The following is a 17282-nucleotide window of genomic DNA, read 5'->3' as shown; positions in this document are numbered from 1 at the left end:
AGTCCCATTCAAGTCTATGAGACTTCCGGTATCGGAATTGGAAAAACCCTTTCCTGCCCTTGTACAGCCTCTCGGGGGTCTGTACGGGCCTTCCGGGGGTCTCTGCCGGCCTGCCGGGGGTCTGTGCCGGCCTGCCGGTGGGCTGTGCGGACTGCCCGGGGTCTGTGCACCCTGTGGGGGTCTGTACCGGCCTGCCGGGGGGCTGTGCCGGCCTGCCGGGGGGCTGTGCTGATGTCTGGGGGTCTGTGCACCCTGTGGGGGTCTGTACCGGCCTGCCGGGGGGCTGTGCCGGCCTGCCGGTGGTCTGTGCACCCTGTGGGGGTCTGTACCGGCCTGCCGGGGGGCTGTGCCGGCCTGCCGGGGGGCTGTGCTGATGTCCGGGAGTCTGTGCAGGCATCATCCGATGGGACTACAAGTCCCATCGGGCGATGCCTGCTACCATGACAGTGATTGACACATTAGCCAATGATGGGACAGTAGTAGTCCCATCATCCGGCTAATGTGTTAAATGTAAAAAAAAAAAAAAAAAAATACTACATACATACATACTACATGCATGCTACATACATACTACATGCTACATACATAGTACATATATACTACATGTATACTACATGCATGCTACATACATGCTACATGCTACATACATACTACATATATACTACATACATGCTACATACATACTACATACATACTACATATATACTACATGCATGCTACATACATACTGCATGCATGCTACATACATACTACATGCATGCTACATACATACTACATGCTACATACATACTACATACATACTACATGCATGCTACATGCATACTACATACATACTACATATATACTACATGCATGCTACATACATACTACATGCTACATACATACTACATATATACTACATGCATGCTACATACATGTTACATGCTACATACATACTACATACATACTACATGCTACATACATACCACATATATACTACATGCATGCTACATACATGCTACATACATACTACATACATACTACATGCATGCTACATACATACTACATGCTACATACATACCACATATATACTACATACATGCTACATACATACTACATGCATGCTACATACAATACATTCATACAATACATACATAGACATACAGTACATATAACATAGAGTAACATACTTACCAATACTTGTCACATTGTTCCCCGAAGCCATTGTCTTTTACGGAATAAATATTAACATAACAAACCACAAAAATACTCACCCATGATCCGAAGCAGTCCACGAGTGTGTCCCACGACGATCTTGGGTAGAGAACTGCAGCATCAGCTGATGCTGCCGCTCTCTACGGGCTGCAGGAATCCAATGACGGAAGGTAGGTATCCTGCCGCACTGTATTCCTCCGCCACTTAAAAAAAAAGTCCCTAGTCTCACTTTATGGTAAAAGCTGTGTGGGAAATTGTGTGGGACACACTCGTGGACTGCTTCGGATCATGGGTGAGTATTTTTGTGGTTTGTTATGTTAATATTTATTCCGTAAAAGACAATGGCTTCGGGGAACAATGTGACAAGTATTGGTAAGTATGTTACTCTATGTTATATGTACTGTATGTCTATGTATGTATTGTATGAATGTATTGTATGTAGCATGCATGTAGTATGTATGTAGCATGTATGTAGTATGTATGTAGTATATATGAGGTATGTAACATGTAGTATGTATGTAGCATGTATGTATGTAGTATGTATGTAGCATGCATGTAGTATATATGTGGTATGTATGTAGCATGTAGTATGTAGCATGCATGTAGTATGTATGTAGTATGTATGTAGCATGTAGTATGTATGTAGCATGCATGTAGCATGTAGTATGTATGTAGCATACATGTAGTATATATGTAGTATGTATGTAGCATGTAGTATGTATGTAGCATGCATGTAGTATATATGTAGTATATATGTGGTATGTATGTAGTATATATGTGGTATGTATGTAGTATGTATGTAGCATGCATGTAGCATGTATGTAGTATGTATGTAGCATGTATGTATGTAGCATGCATGTAGTATATATGTAGTATGTATGTAGCATGTAGTATGTATGTAGCATGCATGTAGTATATATGTAGTATGTATGTAGCATGTAGTATGTATGTAGTATGTATGTAGTATGTATGTAGCATGTAGGATGTATGTAGCATGCATGTAGTATATATGTAGTATGTATGTTGCATGTAGTATGTATGTAGCATGCATGTAGTATATATGTGGTATGTATGTAGCATGTAGCATGCATGTAGTATGCATGTAGTATGTATGTAGTATTTTTTTTTTTTTTTTTACATTTAACACATTAGCCGGATGATGGGACTACTACTGTCCCATCATTGGCTAATGTGTCAATCACTGTCATGGTAGCAGGCATCGCCCGATGGGACTTGTAGTCCCATCGGATGATGCCTGCACAGACTCCCGGACATCAGCACAGCCCCCCGGCAGGCCGGCACAGCCCCCACAGGGTGCACAGACCACCGGCAGGCCGGCACAGCCCCCCGGCAGGCCGGTACAGACCCCGGGCAGTCCACACAGCCCCCCGGCAGGCCGGCACAGCCCCCCGGCAGGCCGGCAGAGACCCCCGGAAGGCCCGAAATGACGGCGCATCATGATGCGCACACACCGCGCATCATGATGACGTCGTTTCGGCTGTCAATCAACTTTGAACTTCCGATTCCGATTCCGGAATCCGATATGACAAAAGTATCGGAAGTCAGTATCGGAATTCCGATACCGCTAATATCGGCCGATACCCGATACTTGCGGTATCGGAATGCTCAACACTAAAGACCACTGAGCAGTGTGAAAGTCCCGTTGTCACCTGTCACTTGGATGTGCATGTCGAACAATTTTTTTTTTCTTTTTGCTTTTTTTTCTACAGCAATTCCAAGTCATCCATTGAATCCTAATTCTGAGGGCAACAACCTCCTGTCGTGCCAGATGTCAATGGCAGAGCTGATCTGGATCTACTAGGGTCAATACATCTATGCTTTTCCAGCAGAGGCCTGGTGATCATGTGACTGACAGGTCCCGCAGTGCTGATAGTTCTTTTTGCTGAATAACATTTGCTGACAATGGAGAAGATAGAAGCGGTAGAAAGCAGTTTCTGTTTATTACCCAGGATCTCTTGTTAAGGTCTGTTTCACACTTCCGTTTTTTGGCATCAGTCAAAATCCACCATTTAGGGAAAAAAACGGATCTGACGGATTTGCCAGGCGGATCCGTTTCTTTCCCCATAGACTTGTATTAGTGACGGATGGCCTTCTGTTTCATCCGTTCTTCAATGGATCCGTCAGAAAATACCTGTCTGTCAGCCGAAAAAACGTCCCTAGGAACATTTTTTGTGTCAGTCAAAAAGGCGGACGGTGACGGATACGTCACCGTCCGTCGTCAGCTAGAATGGACGCCTCTCTCTCTCCAGAATTATGTTCCTTTACATTTCAATATCTGCAGTTTTGACGGATCCGTCAAAAAACGCAAGAAACGGATGACAAAAACGGATGCAACTGATTAAACAGATCCATTTTTTCTGCGGATCCACTAGACGGATCAGTCGAAAAAACTGATCAGTTGAATCCGTTTGCATCACTAATTTCGACGGATCCGTCATTCCATCAAAACGGCGGATTTTGACAGATGCCAAAAAACGGAAGTGTGAAACAGGCCAAGTCTGACAACTGGTGACCAGACCTGCTCTGCTATATTGCAGGAAAAAAACAAATTGCAGGAGCTTTGTAAATTTACAGTGGTGTGGGGTTAAAGCCCAGGACACCCCTTCAAGCAACAGTAGGAACCTGCAAAATTATTTATAGGGATGGGGCCCCTGTAGCGATGTCTGATATGTCCCATGAATGAGACATTTTACAGACTCTATTCTGTCCCTGGGGCCTGTGGCTGCAAATATGGCTCTGTGAGATGCTGGATCTCTTCACCTTACTTACAATTGGCCATAGTGTTGAGCATTCCGATACCGCAAGTATCGGGTATCGGCCGATACTTGCTGTATCGGAATTCCGATACCGACTTCCGATATTTTTTCAATATCGGAAGTCGGCATCGGAATCGGAAGTTCAAAGTTGATTGACAGCCTGACGTCATCATGATGCGCGGTGTGTGCGCATCATGATGCGCCGTCATTTCGGGCCTTCCGGGGGTCTCTGCCGGCCTGCCGGGGGGCTGTGCCGGCCTGCCGGGGGGCTGTGTGGACTGCCCGGGGTCTGTACCAGCCTGCCGGGGGGCTGTGCCGGCCTGCCGGTGGTCTGTGCACCCTGTGGGGGTCTGTACCGGCCTGCCGGTGGTCTGTGCACCCTGTGGGGGTCTGTACCGGCCTGCCGGGGGGCTGTGCCGGCCTGCCGGTGGTCTGTGCACCCTGTGGGGGGCTGTGCCGGCCTGCCGGGGGGCTGTGCCGGCCTGCCGGGGGGCTGTGCTGATGTCCGGGGGTCTGTGCAAGCATCGTCCGATGGGACTACAAGTCCCATCTGGCGATGCCTGCTACCATGACAGTGATTGACACATTAGCCAATGATGGGACAGTAGTAGTCCCATCATCCGGCTAATGTGTTAAATGTTAAAAAAAAAAAAAAAAAATACTACATACATACTACATGCATGCTACATACATACTACATGCTACATACATACTACATACATACTACATACATACTACATACATACTACATACATAACACATATATACTACATACATACTACATACATACTACATATATACTACATGCATGCTACATACATGCTACATACATACTACATACATACTACATACATACTACATGCATGCTACATACATACTACATGCTACATACATACTACATATATACTACATGCATGCTACATACTACATGCTACATACATACTACATATATACTACATACATACTACATACATACTACATGCATGCTACATACATACTACATGCTATATACATACTACATATATACTACATACATACTACATATATACTACATGCATGCTACATACATACTACATGCTTCATACATACTACATATATGCTACATACATACTACATATATACTGCATGCATGCTACATACATACTGCATGCTACATACATACTACATGCTACATACATACCACATATATACTACATACATACTACATGCATGCTACATGCTACATACATACCACATACATACTACATACATACTACATGCTACATACATACTACATATATACTACATGCATGCTACATACATACTGCATGCTACATACATACTACATGCTACATACATACCACATATATACTACATACATACTACATGCATGCTACATGCTACATACATACCACATACATACTACATACATACTACATACATACTACATGCTACATACATACTACATATATACTACATGCATGCTACATACATACTACATGCTACATACATACTACATATATACTACATGCATGCTACATACATACTGCATGCTACATGCATGCTACATACATACTACATACATACTACATGCTACATACATACCACATATATACTACATACATACTACATACAATACATTCATACAATACATACATAGACTTACAGTACATATGACATAGAGTAACATACTTACCAATACTTGTCACATTGTTCCCCGAAGCCATTGTCTTTTACGGAATAAATATTAACATAACAAACCACAAAAATACTCACCCACGATCCGAAGCAGTCCACGAGTGTGTCCCACGACGATCTTGGGTAGAGAACTGCAGCATCAGCTGTTGCTGCCGTTCTCTACGGGCTGCAGGAATCCAATGACGGAAGGTAGGTATCCTTCCGCACTGTATTCCTCCGCCACTTAAAAAAAAAAAAAGTCCCTAGTCTCACTTTATGCCATTGCTGCGTGGGAATTTATAAATAATATTTATTCCGTAAAAGACAATGGCTTCGGGGAACAATGTGACAAGTATTGGTAAGTATGTTACTCTATGTTATATGTACTGTATGTCTATGTATGTATTGTATGAATGTATTGTATGTAGTATGTATGTAGTATATATGTGGTATGTATGTAGCATGTAGTATGTATGTAGTATGTATGTAGCATGCATGTAGTATATATGTAGTATGTATGTAGCATGTAGTATGTATGTAGCATGCATGTAGTATATATGTAGTATGTATGTAGCATGTAGTATGTATGTAGCATGCATGTAGTATATATGTAGTATGTATGTAGCATGTAGTATGTATGTAGTATGTATGTAGTATGTATGTGGTATGTATGTAGCATGTAGCATGCATGTAGTATGTATGTAGTATATATGTGGTATGTATGTAGCATGTAGTATGTATGTAGCATGCAGTATGTATGTAGCATGCATGTAGTATATATGTAGTATGTATGTAGCATATATGTAGTATGTATGTAGCATGTAGTATGTATGTAGCATGCATGTAGTATATATGTAGTATGTATGTAGTATATATGTAGCATGTAGTATGTATGTAGCATGCATGTAGTATATATGTAGTATGTATTTAGCATGTAGTATGTATGTAGCATGCATGTAGTATGTATGTAGTATGTATGTAGTATATATGTAGTATGTATGTAGCATGTAGTATGTATGTAGCATGCATGTAGTATATATGTAGTATGTATGTAGCATGTAGTATGTATGTAGCATGCATGTAGTATATATGTAGTATGTATGTAGCATGTAGTATGTATGTAGCATGCATGTAGTATATATGTAGTATGTATGTAGTATGTATGTAGTATGTATGTAGTATGTATGTAGCATGTAGTATGTATGTAGCATGCATGTAGTATGTATGTAGTATTTTTTTTTTTTTTTTAACATTTAACACATTAGCCGGATGATGGGACTACTACTGTCCCATCTTTGGCTAATGTGTCAATCACTGTCATGGTAGCAGGCATCGCCAGATGGGACTTGTAGTCCCATCGGACGATGCTTGCACAGACCCCCGGACATCAGCACAGCCCCCCGGCAGGCCGGCACAGCCCCCCACAGGGTGCACAGACCACCGGCAGGCCGGCACAGCCCCCCGGCAGGCCGGCACAGCCCACCGGAGCCTGCACAGCCCCCCTGGCAGGCCGGCACAGCCCCCCGGCAGGCCGGCACAGACCACCGGAGCCTGCACAGACCCCCTGGCAGGCCGGCACAGCCCCCCGAAAGGCCCGTACAGACCCCAGAGAGGCTGTACAAGGGAAAAACAGGATTTTTCTTATTCCGATACCGGAAGTCCCATAGACTTGAATGGGACTTCCGGTATCGGAATCGGCGATACCGATACTTTTTTTTAAGATCGGCCGTTCCATTCCGATCCGATACTTTGAAGTATCGGACGGTATCGCTCAACTCTAATTGGCCACGGTCACAGATAGCTCCACTCAGCTGCCGTCACACATGTTATGAAGAATCCAGAAGAGACTTTGATTTCTTTAAGAATTTTTGTTGAATGCATACAAACAGCAGCAGGTAAAAAAGACTTTGTTCAGACAGGCTGAAAGCAACATGTGCCTCTAATGAAGCCAAAATGGAGACTGAGACACAGGGGGAAGAAGGAAGTGACATCACACCCAGAAGAGGGAGACAGGGAGACAGAAGGGACAAACTTCATGGAAGGGAGGATTTCAGCTATGCAAAACACAGGAACACATAGCAACAATAAACAATATGAGAGTCTGTAATACAGCATGTAAAATGTACAAGACAGTCTGTAAAATGTCTCATTCATGAGACATAACAATCTATAGATTTCATAATTTTTATGATGTCCTCTGGAGATGTCACTGTAGGCATGAAAAAACAAAAGGAAAAAAAGTGTGGTGCCCCTGAGGCTTAGTCACCACAGAGGTACTGCACCTCCTCCTGAGGTGTGGTATCCCACCATCCAGGTAAGGTGGGGACTCCTGACCACGCTCCAACACCTGCACCCCCACACCACAAAGTAGTGTAGCAAAGCACCTTCGGCGGCTCCCTGCTTGGAGTATAGCAAAGCACCCATTGGTGGCTCCCTGCTTGGAACACAAAACGTGCTGGGAGGTGGGTGGAGTTAGATTACATTACAAGGAGCGGGAAGAGTTTAGGATGAGAGGTCAGTTGGTTAGAGAGTTGGAGAGAAGAAGATCCCTGGAGAGAGGGATAGATGGATGGAAGTGCTGCAGAAGATCCCAGTGACCTGGGTCTGCTGGCACGGGAAAGGAAGAGAGAGAGAGCAACATAGAAAGCCTGATTCTCCATAGAAAGAAATATTAGTATGGAACGTGAGGAGTAAAAGAGAACAGAGGACGTGGGTTAGAAGAGAACCCTTCCTAGAAGTTCCAAGCGCAAGGCCGGGGCCCGGTCCCCGAGGTTGTATGGATACTAATGGTCCTGCAGCAGACACCGGAGGAATAGAAGTAGTGACCACTTTATTCCCACACAAGACTTGAGGGCACAACAGCAACATTAGAGTGAGCCGGGACATAGTAGCAAGTAGTCCCCGAAGCAGGCTACAGCTGTCTGCCGTACAAGTAGAGTTCATAAGAATATCGGACAGGAGGAACTCCAGTGTAACTCAGTACTAGGAGTACTTCATTTAAAGGCGCTATAAGAGGAGACGTTCAGAAAGGCACATGTTGGCGGAGTGTTGGTAGGGAGTATTCCATCTGACCTGGAGGTTGACTGAGTCCCTGACCCGGAGGACACGGCACGGAGGCGGGCACCTGTTTGTACAACAGACTGTGAGTAAAGCTTTGGAACTTCATGCCCTGGTGTCCTCCACTTATTCCCTGTGCCATCCCGACTAGCACAGCCGCCACCTCTGCGCCTGACACTACACCATCTAAGTGTCACTTCACCTACACTGCCCTAGGACTCCAGCCCTGCCTGTGGAGGGCTATAACATCACTGCTGCACCACACCATCTGTCCCAGAGGATCTGTCTGCAGCATTGGCTTGCATCTTCATTGCCGAGCACCACAGGTGGCAACACGAATCACTTATAAACTTTCATCACTATAAGCACACTGCAACAACCCCCTTTACAATGGGCGCCCAGGGCCACGGGCCGGGTTACAGCTGCCGTGACATCTCCCATTGGAGCTCATCGGGCCCGGTACCGAGTACCCCACAGCCCTGGGTGTGAGGGCGACCCTCAAGCTTGCAAGTAATAACAACAACAACAGTTGTAATCCAATTGGCATGGTCCAATCTTCAGTTGGAGGCATGAAGTCCTCAACAGCGGAATAGACTGAGTCCAAACGTAAACCCATCTTCAAATTGGGGAAGCTGCAACGTGCAAACACTACAACCAACCCAACAATCCGCTGGAGAAAGTTCAAATGTTAGAATGTTCCAACACAGCTACAGGAATATATGGCGGTAGGCTCCCCGCCGTGAACTATGTCCATAAACAACGACTTTCATGTGATGTCTTCTGACCATCTTGAGAAGCACTCAAAGCGGAGAGACATCAGTTTCAATTTTGGCAACACAAAAGTGTAGTGGGTAGAAAGGATTGGTCTGATCTCTTTGTCAGACTCTGGTTCCACCAGCTCGAAAATGTTGTTGAAGTCCCTTGAACTGGAATCCTCGTACAGGAGCCTTGGAGGTGACACCCATATGTTGTCATTGAGTTTAGACGCGGCTGTGAGTCTTGTCCCTCGGTCAGCTGGATTCATGTCAGTAGGGACATAGTACCACTGGTCAGGGGTAGAAAAGCTTCTGATGCGCTCTACTCTATTACTGACGTAGACATAAAATTGTTTTGTTTGGTTATAAATGTAGCCAAGTACCACTTTACTGTCTGTGTAGAAGGTAAATGAATCAATAGCAATGTTCATTTCGTCCTTTATAGCTTCAGCTTACTCCACTGCCAGAACGGCGGCACAAAGTTCGAGTCTTGGAACAGAGTGAGCAGGTTTCGGGGTTAGTTTTGCTTTACTGAGGATGAATGCACAATGCACCTTGTTACCTTCTTCCAAAGTTTTCAGGTAGGCTACGGCAGCTATAGCCTCTGTAGAAGCGTCGGAGAAAATGTGGACTTCTCTTCTGATGGTGGCTGAAAGGGTGCCTGGGGAATAACAACGTGAGATTTGGAAATGCTCTAAGACCTTCAGAGACTTCTTCCACGCCTCCCACCTTTGTTGTTTCTGGGATGGTAGCGGAGTGTCCCAATCTGTACTCTCGGCGGTCAACTGTCTCAACAGTATCTTGCCTTGATTGGTGATGGGTGTGATAAACCCGAGAGGATCATAGATGCTGTTCACAACAGATAGGACTCCTCATTTAGTGAAAGGTTTATCGCAAGCTGACACCTGGAAAGTGAATGTGTCCTGATTAATATCCCAAAGCAGACCGAGGCTACGTTGCGTGGGAGGAACGTCAGAACCCAGAACAAGATCCCTTACACCAGCAGCGTGATCCTCAGATTGAAATGCTTTCATTATCTTTTCATGGTTGGAGATGATTTTGTGGAGTCTAAAGTTCGCTGTTGACAGCATTTCCTGAGTCTTAGAGAGCAGATCGATAGTCTCTTCACTTGTGGGAAGAAACTTAAGCCCATCATCTACGTAGAAGTTTCTTTCCACAAATAGACGAGCATCAGACCCATACTCTCTCTCACCTTCCCGTGCTGTCCGTTTTAGTCCATAGATGGCCACTGCAGGCAAGGGGCTGTTCCCGAAGACGTGCACCTTCATCCTGTAGTCTATGACCTTGTTGCGGACATCGTTGTCTTTGTGCCATAGGAATCTGAGGTAGTTTCTGCTGTCTTCTCTCACGGTAAAGCAATGAAACATTTGTTGAATGTTGGCCATTACTGCGACAGATTCTTGTCTGAAGCGAATCAGTACTCCTATAAGTCTGTTGTTTAGATTAGGACCAGTGAGGAGCAGGCTATGTAGGGAGATGCCTTCATACTGAGCACTGGAGTCAAACACCACTCTAATTTGGTCAAGTCTACGAGGATGGTAGACACCAAAGGATGGAAGATACCAGCATTCTTCACCTTCATTTAGCGGGGGTGCGGGTTCCGCATGACCTCTATCGAAGATATTCTGCATTAAGTCAACAAAATGTTTCTCCATCTCCGGCTTTCTCTTTAAGGTGTGTTTTAGGGATGAAAACCTTGCCGCTGCATGTTGCAGATTATCAGGTAGCCTTGTTCTTGGAAATCGAAAAGGTAAAGGTGCTACCCAGCTATTTGAATCATCTTGGGCGAATTCCTTTTCCATAGTCTTTATAAATTCTTTGTCCTCCCTTGCAGGTGCTAGCTGGTTGTCTTCTCTTGTAGAGTTGAACACTGTTGACCCGAGGTCATCATTACGGGACAGGAATATGTTTGTGTCGTCAGAGGTTTCTTTCTTCCAATTGTTGTCGCTTATCTTCTCTTTCACCCAGTAAAGATGTGGGCATGGTTGAAAGTAAGTGCTGCAACCATTCATTAGGACGTGAGTCTAAAATGAGGAAATCCTCATGGGTCTCTTCATCTTTTCTATACTCACATTGCCTATGATAACCCAGCCTAGGTCAAGGCGTTGAGCAAATGGAGCGTCGTGTGTCCCGTTGATTTGCTGACGTACCTTGTGAAGTCGCAGAATGTCTCGGCCAAGCAGGATCACGATGTTTGTGCTGTTGTCGAGAGCTGGTTTCTTGCCTGCCAAAGTCTTTAGATGAGGGTGATGGAGTGCAGTCTCTGGAGTTGGAATTTCCTCTCTGTTGAACGGTATCTCGTTGCATTCGACCAGAGTGGGTAAGGGTATCTCCACATTGTTCTCAAGAGAAGACACCATGAGTCCATTGGCTCTACTCCCATAAACTTCCGTAACACCACTGCAGGTGCCTAGGGAGTAGGGGTGAGAGCTTCAAACATATCAAAGAGTTCTGACTTTGCAAGTGACCGGTTGCTCTGATCGTCCAGGATAACATACAACCTTGCGGGGTTTTCTCTGGTCGACCCTTGGGATACACATTCACCAGGCATATCTTCGCACACGACTTGTCCCAGTGGCCTTCTCCGCAGACTTCTGTGCATTAAGAAGATATTGAGATAGAAGTCACTGTTTGAACAGCATCCTCCCCACCTTGCCTTGTGGTGGGGGGAAGGCATAAGCTGTGCAGTGTTAGATTGGGATGGACGGAGCGCTTGCACATGCTCCTCACTGTCACACTCTAAACACTTAATAGATATTTTGCAGTCCTTAGCAAAGTGTTCAGTGGAAGCGCAGCACCTGTAACATGTGCCAAAGTTCTTCAGAAGCTCTTTGCGTTCCTGGAGTGGTTTCTTTCTGAAGCCGATACACTTCTTTAAGGGATGAAGTTTCTTGTGAATGTGACACATACGATTAGGATTCTCAACCTTCTCACCTTTGTCGCTCTTATCTTGTGATACTGAAGGTGTGGGAAGAACATTGGTCTTGTTGACGGACATTGGAGCTCAGCGGTTCCTGTAGTTAAGACGTGGACTGTCGTGTTTAGGAGATGAAACAGGGTCGCTGTGTTCTCCATAGGAAAAACTTGGATCAGTCTTACACTGCAATATTTTCGATGAACTCGCAGAAGTAGGAAAATGGAGGGAAGGAGACATGGTTTTCCCTTTTGTATTTTGATCCAAGCATGGCCCACTTATTTTGGATATTGGACGGCATCTTGGAAACTATTGGATTTACCCCATGAGCAGTGTCCAGGTAACTGAGGCCAGACAGGTATGGGTCAGCTTTGGCAGGCTGAAGCTCTAACAGGAGATCACTGAGCTCTTGGAACCTTGTACTGTTCTTATTAGATACCTTTGGAAAATCCCTCTTGAACAGGGCCTTTTCTATGGCCTCAGGACTGCCATAGCTTCTTTCTAGCCTCTTCCATGCAGCGGTGAGACCTGCAATGGGATTACTGATGTGGACGGATTTAAGTCTCTTGACCCGATCCGTGGATTGTGGCCCTAGCCACCTGACTAGCAGGTCTAGCTCTTCAGCGGTGGTGATGCCGAGGTCACTGATTGTGGTGCACTTCCAACCCCTGTAGTTCTCAGGTTTATCATCAAACTTTGTAAGACCGGTCTTAGTTAGATCACGTCGAATCATGTACCTTGCAAGGCCGGTCATATCAGCATTCTCCGATTTTGGACGAACCATTGCTGGCTGGATAGCATTGTTCCTACAGTCTGTGCTTTGACCTGGGAATGCAGGTACATATGGGGCAGCGTAGGCGTTCAGTCCATTAACTGGCTTAATGAGCTTAGTTTCTGCCACACATAGGACTGGAATTGTGTGACTGACCGGAGTGTGGTGACTTGCCTGCATATTGGCCTGCACGTATGTTTCTGTGTATAAGATTTGGTGAGGTGCAGGTTTCCGGTACATTTCGGTGCACAGAGGAGGATCAGGATGCAAGGTTGGCAGCGTATTGTACTGACCTTGGGTGCAGGATGCGGGTAAACACTCTGTGTCCTGTTGTCTCAGGGGAGCATCTGTGTGGTCAGGAAAGATTGCAGGAGCAAGGGTAGCGCTGTATTGGCTATGTACATAGTCTCTAGTACGCTTAAGAGGGTCTTCAGTATCAAAATCACTTAAACTGATGCTGTCTCTTTGGCTCCCATTGATGGCTTGTTCCAGGACCTTTAACCTTGCCATGGCTATGGCGTGTTCGCGTTCCTTCTCTAGGGCCTCTATTTTCATCTCAGTTTCCTTTTGAGTGAAGGCAGCTTGTATTTTAGTGGCCTCGGCTTCTGCACGTGCCTTTACGAGCTGTTCGCTGAGGGTTGAAGATTTTAAGGAGCGTGACTTAGATGATCATTTGACGGTCTGGCCGAGCCAGAAATACAAGATGACATCTCGGCTATTAGCGCGATTCTTGCCTCAGTCTTGGCTTTTATATCGCGCACCATGCTTTCTCTCTCAGAGTTAAGTTTTTGGAAAGCTTGCATCTCTTTGCAGGTAACTAATGGATTAAGTCTCTTTAACACTGAGATATACTGGTCTGCTATTTTTGCATAACGTTGATAATCTGAACACAGTTGTGCAAGGGTTCCCTCTGGTGGTCATTGGAGAGAAGCAGGCTGAGACAGCCTGTCTATGTGACTCAGCAGTTTTTGCCATAGCTCTGCTGTAGCACCGAGAAGATCATGTTTACTGGATTCTAGATTCTCCCTTATTTTCCATGTAGGCTTTGTGGGACATCTAGCCTTCTCACTAAAGGATGGATCAAGTTCTATGCACTCTTCCTCTAACAATGGGTCTGGCAGAGACTGTGTAGTCATTCCTTCAGCCATCCTGATTCACAGGGAGAAGGGGAGCTGTATAGTCTCTTATATGCCGAGAGCGGATGCTCTACAGGAAGTTCTGTAGCTTTATAGAAGCTGTGGGTGGCTTTAGGCTGGGGTCACACTAGAGAGGAATACGGACGAGTGAGAGGCGTTAAAAGCACGCATTACACACGGACAAATGATTCTCTATGGGGCAGCTCCCATCAGCCGTATATTTCTCGTCTGTATTCTACGGTCCGTGCCAATCGCAGCATGCTGCGATTGTCAGTGTACTACGCCCGTAGTACGCCAATGCAAGTCTATGGGTGCGCTAAAAATATGCATTACACACGGACCAGATGTGTGACTTGCGAGAAATACGCACCCAGTGTCCTTTAGAAAAGCCGGCAATTCAGTGCGCGATACAGTAAAATCACACTGACAGGTTTTATAACACAAACGAAAGAATAGATATAGACACATAGAATACATATATATATATATATTTATATTTCACAGAGTTCTTCATAGCAGAATAGCCGCTAATTCAATTGCCAGCTTTTGTCAAATAATTCCCCAACCCGACATGAAATGACACATGGTTTACATACAGTAAACCAATTCATTTCATGTTTTGTATGTCTTTCGTTAGTAATTCGATGAGGGTTGATGTGTAAAATTTGGGAGGTGTAGGTGTTAATTTAAGGGGTTAATTCGTTGTAAAAAAATGTGTGGGCTCCCGCATTGACAAATTACCGGGGGAGCCCACACATTTTTTTACAACGAATTAACCCCTTAAATTAACACCTACACCTCCCAAATTTTACACATCAACCCTCATCGAATTACTAATGAAAGACATATAAAACAAAACATGAAATGAAAGACCGTATATACTCGAATATAAGCCGAGATTTTCAGCCCAAAAAATATTCTGCTGAAAGTCCCCCTATCGTCTTATATTCGAGTCATATACAAAGGGGGTCAGAGGGGGAGGGGGGGCGGGGGTGTCAGGTCATACTTACCCGTCCTGACGCTGTGTCTTGAGCCCCCAGCTTCTCCCCATGCTCTCTCTTCCTGCCTTCAGCGGTCACGTGGTGCCGCTCATTAAAACTCATGAATATGCGCATATTCATGAGTTTTAATGAGCGGTACCACGTGACTGCTGAAGGCAGGAAGAGAGAGCGCGGAGAAGCTGGGGGCTCAAGACACAGCATCAGGACGGATAAGTATAGCGATACTCACCTGTCCTGCGTCCATGGCTGCTTGCTGCTGTCTGTCATCGGTCAGTGACTTCAGACAGCAGAGGGCGCGGTGACGTGGTTAGTGCGCGCCGCGCCCCCTGCAGTCTGAACGTCACTGACTGATGACGTGGCAGATAGCGGTGAGCAGCCATGGACGCAGGACACGTGAGTATCTCAGGTGCCAGCAGTGACACTGGCACCTGACACCCAGCGACGGAGAGGTGAGTATGTCATTTTTTTTATTTTTACATGCAGCAGCAGCAGCATGGGGGCAGCATATGGGGGAACAATCTGGAGCTTCTTCTGGGGTCAGCATATGGGGGAACAATCTGGAGCTTCTTCTGGGGACAGCATATGGGGGAACAATCTATGGAGCTTCTTATGGGGGCAGCATATGGGGGAATAATCTGGAGCTTCTTTTGGGGCAGCATATGGGGGAATAATCTGGAGCTTCTTTTGGGGCAGCATATGGGGGAACAATCTATGGAGCTTCTTATGGGGGCAGCATATGGGGGAATAATCTGGAGCTTCTTTTGGGGCAGCATATGGGGAATAATCTGGAGCTTCTTTTGGGGCAGCATATGGGGGAACAATCTATGGAGCTTCTTATGGGGGCAGCATATGGGGGAATAATCTGGAGCTTCTTTTGGGGCAGCATATGGGGGAATAATCTGGAGCTTCTTTTGGGGCAGCATATGGGGGAATAATCTGGAGCTTCTTTTGGGGCAGCATATGGGGGAATAATCTGGAGCTTCTTTTGGGGCAGCATATGGGGGAACAATCTATGGAGCTTCTTATGGGGGCAGCATATGGGGGAATAATCTATGGAGCTTCTTCTGGGGACACCATATGGGGGAATAATCTATGGAGCATTTCCCAACCTAGGCTTATACTCGAGTCATTAAGTTCTCCCAGTTTTTTGTGGCAAAATTAGGGGGGTCGGCTTATACTCGGGTCGGCTTATACTCGAGTATATACGGTAGTTTACTGTATATAAACCATGTGTCATTTCATGTCGGGTTGGGGAATGATTTGACAAAAGCCGGCAATTGAATTAGCGGCTATTCTGCTATGAAGAATTCTGTGAAATATAAATATATATATATATATATATATGTCTCAATGACATGTGTGTATATATAAAATATGTATTCTATGTGTCTATATCTATTCTTTCGTTTGTGTTATAAAACCTGTCAAAGGGCTCCATTATATGTCCATTTTGCAAGCCGGCGAGAAAATCTCAGCATACGGATGGCATACGGATTACATACGGATGCTTACATGCGCAAAATACGCGACCCCACCTTGCTTACGGATGACATACGGAGCACTATTTAGGGGTCATTCATCCGTATTACGCCTGTAAACTACGGACCGTATTTTGCGTCGGTTAGTGTGACCCCCGGCCTTACAGATGAATCTGGTAAGTCTTTTTTACTATTCTGTCCCGGGGTCTGTGGCTGCAAATATGGCTCTGTGAGATTCTGGATTCTTCATAACGTGTGTCGGCAGCTGAGTTGAGCTATCTGTGACCATGGCCAATTGTAAGTAAGGTGAAGAGATCCAGCATCTCACAGAGCCATATTTGCAGCCACAGGCCCCGGGGACAGAATAATGTCAACAATGCGTTTTACAATTTTTACATTTGAAAATAACTTTTTGTTGTGTCCTAGTCAGAAATTTTTCCTTTTTTGGTCCACATAGCTGTTTAGATTTTTGGGGTAAAGAGCTGTATTTTTTAATGGTCCCTGTCAGAGAACAAATTTAA

The 17282-nt window shown here is 45.1% G+C and overlaps 1 protein-coding gene across 5 annotated transcripts in view; it reads right to left on the bottom strand.

Moving 5' to 3' along the window:
• Positions 1 to 17282, bottom strand: part of ASPDH (aspartate dehydrogenase domain containing) — a 131348-nt gene that overhangs the window by 12893 nt on the left and 101173 nt on the right. The gene's annotated exons all lie outside the window — the stretch shown is intronic.

This window comes from Dendrobates tinctorius, unplaced genomic scaffold (assembly GCF_039654945.1).
Source record: "Dendrobates tinctorius isolate UK_male_01 unplaced genomic scaffold, ASM3965494v1 ptg000189l, whole genome shotgun sequence".
Lineage (NCBI taxonomy): Eukaryota > Metazoa > Chordata > Amphibia > Anura > Dendrobatidae > Dendrobates > Dendrobates tinctorius.
Note: the sequence above shows the minus strand (reverse complement) of the source record. Positions and strands in the feature narration are given on the sequence as shown.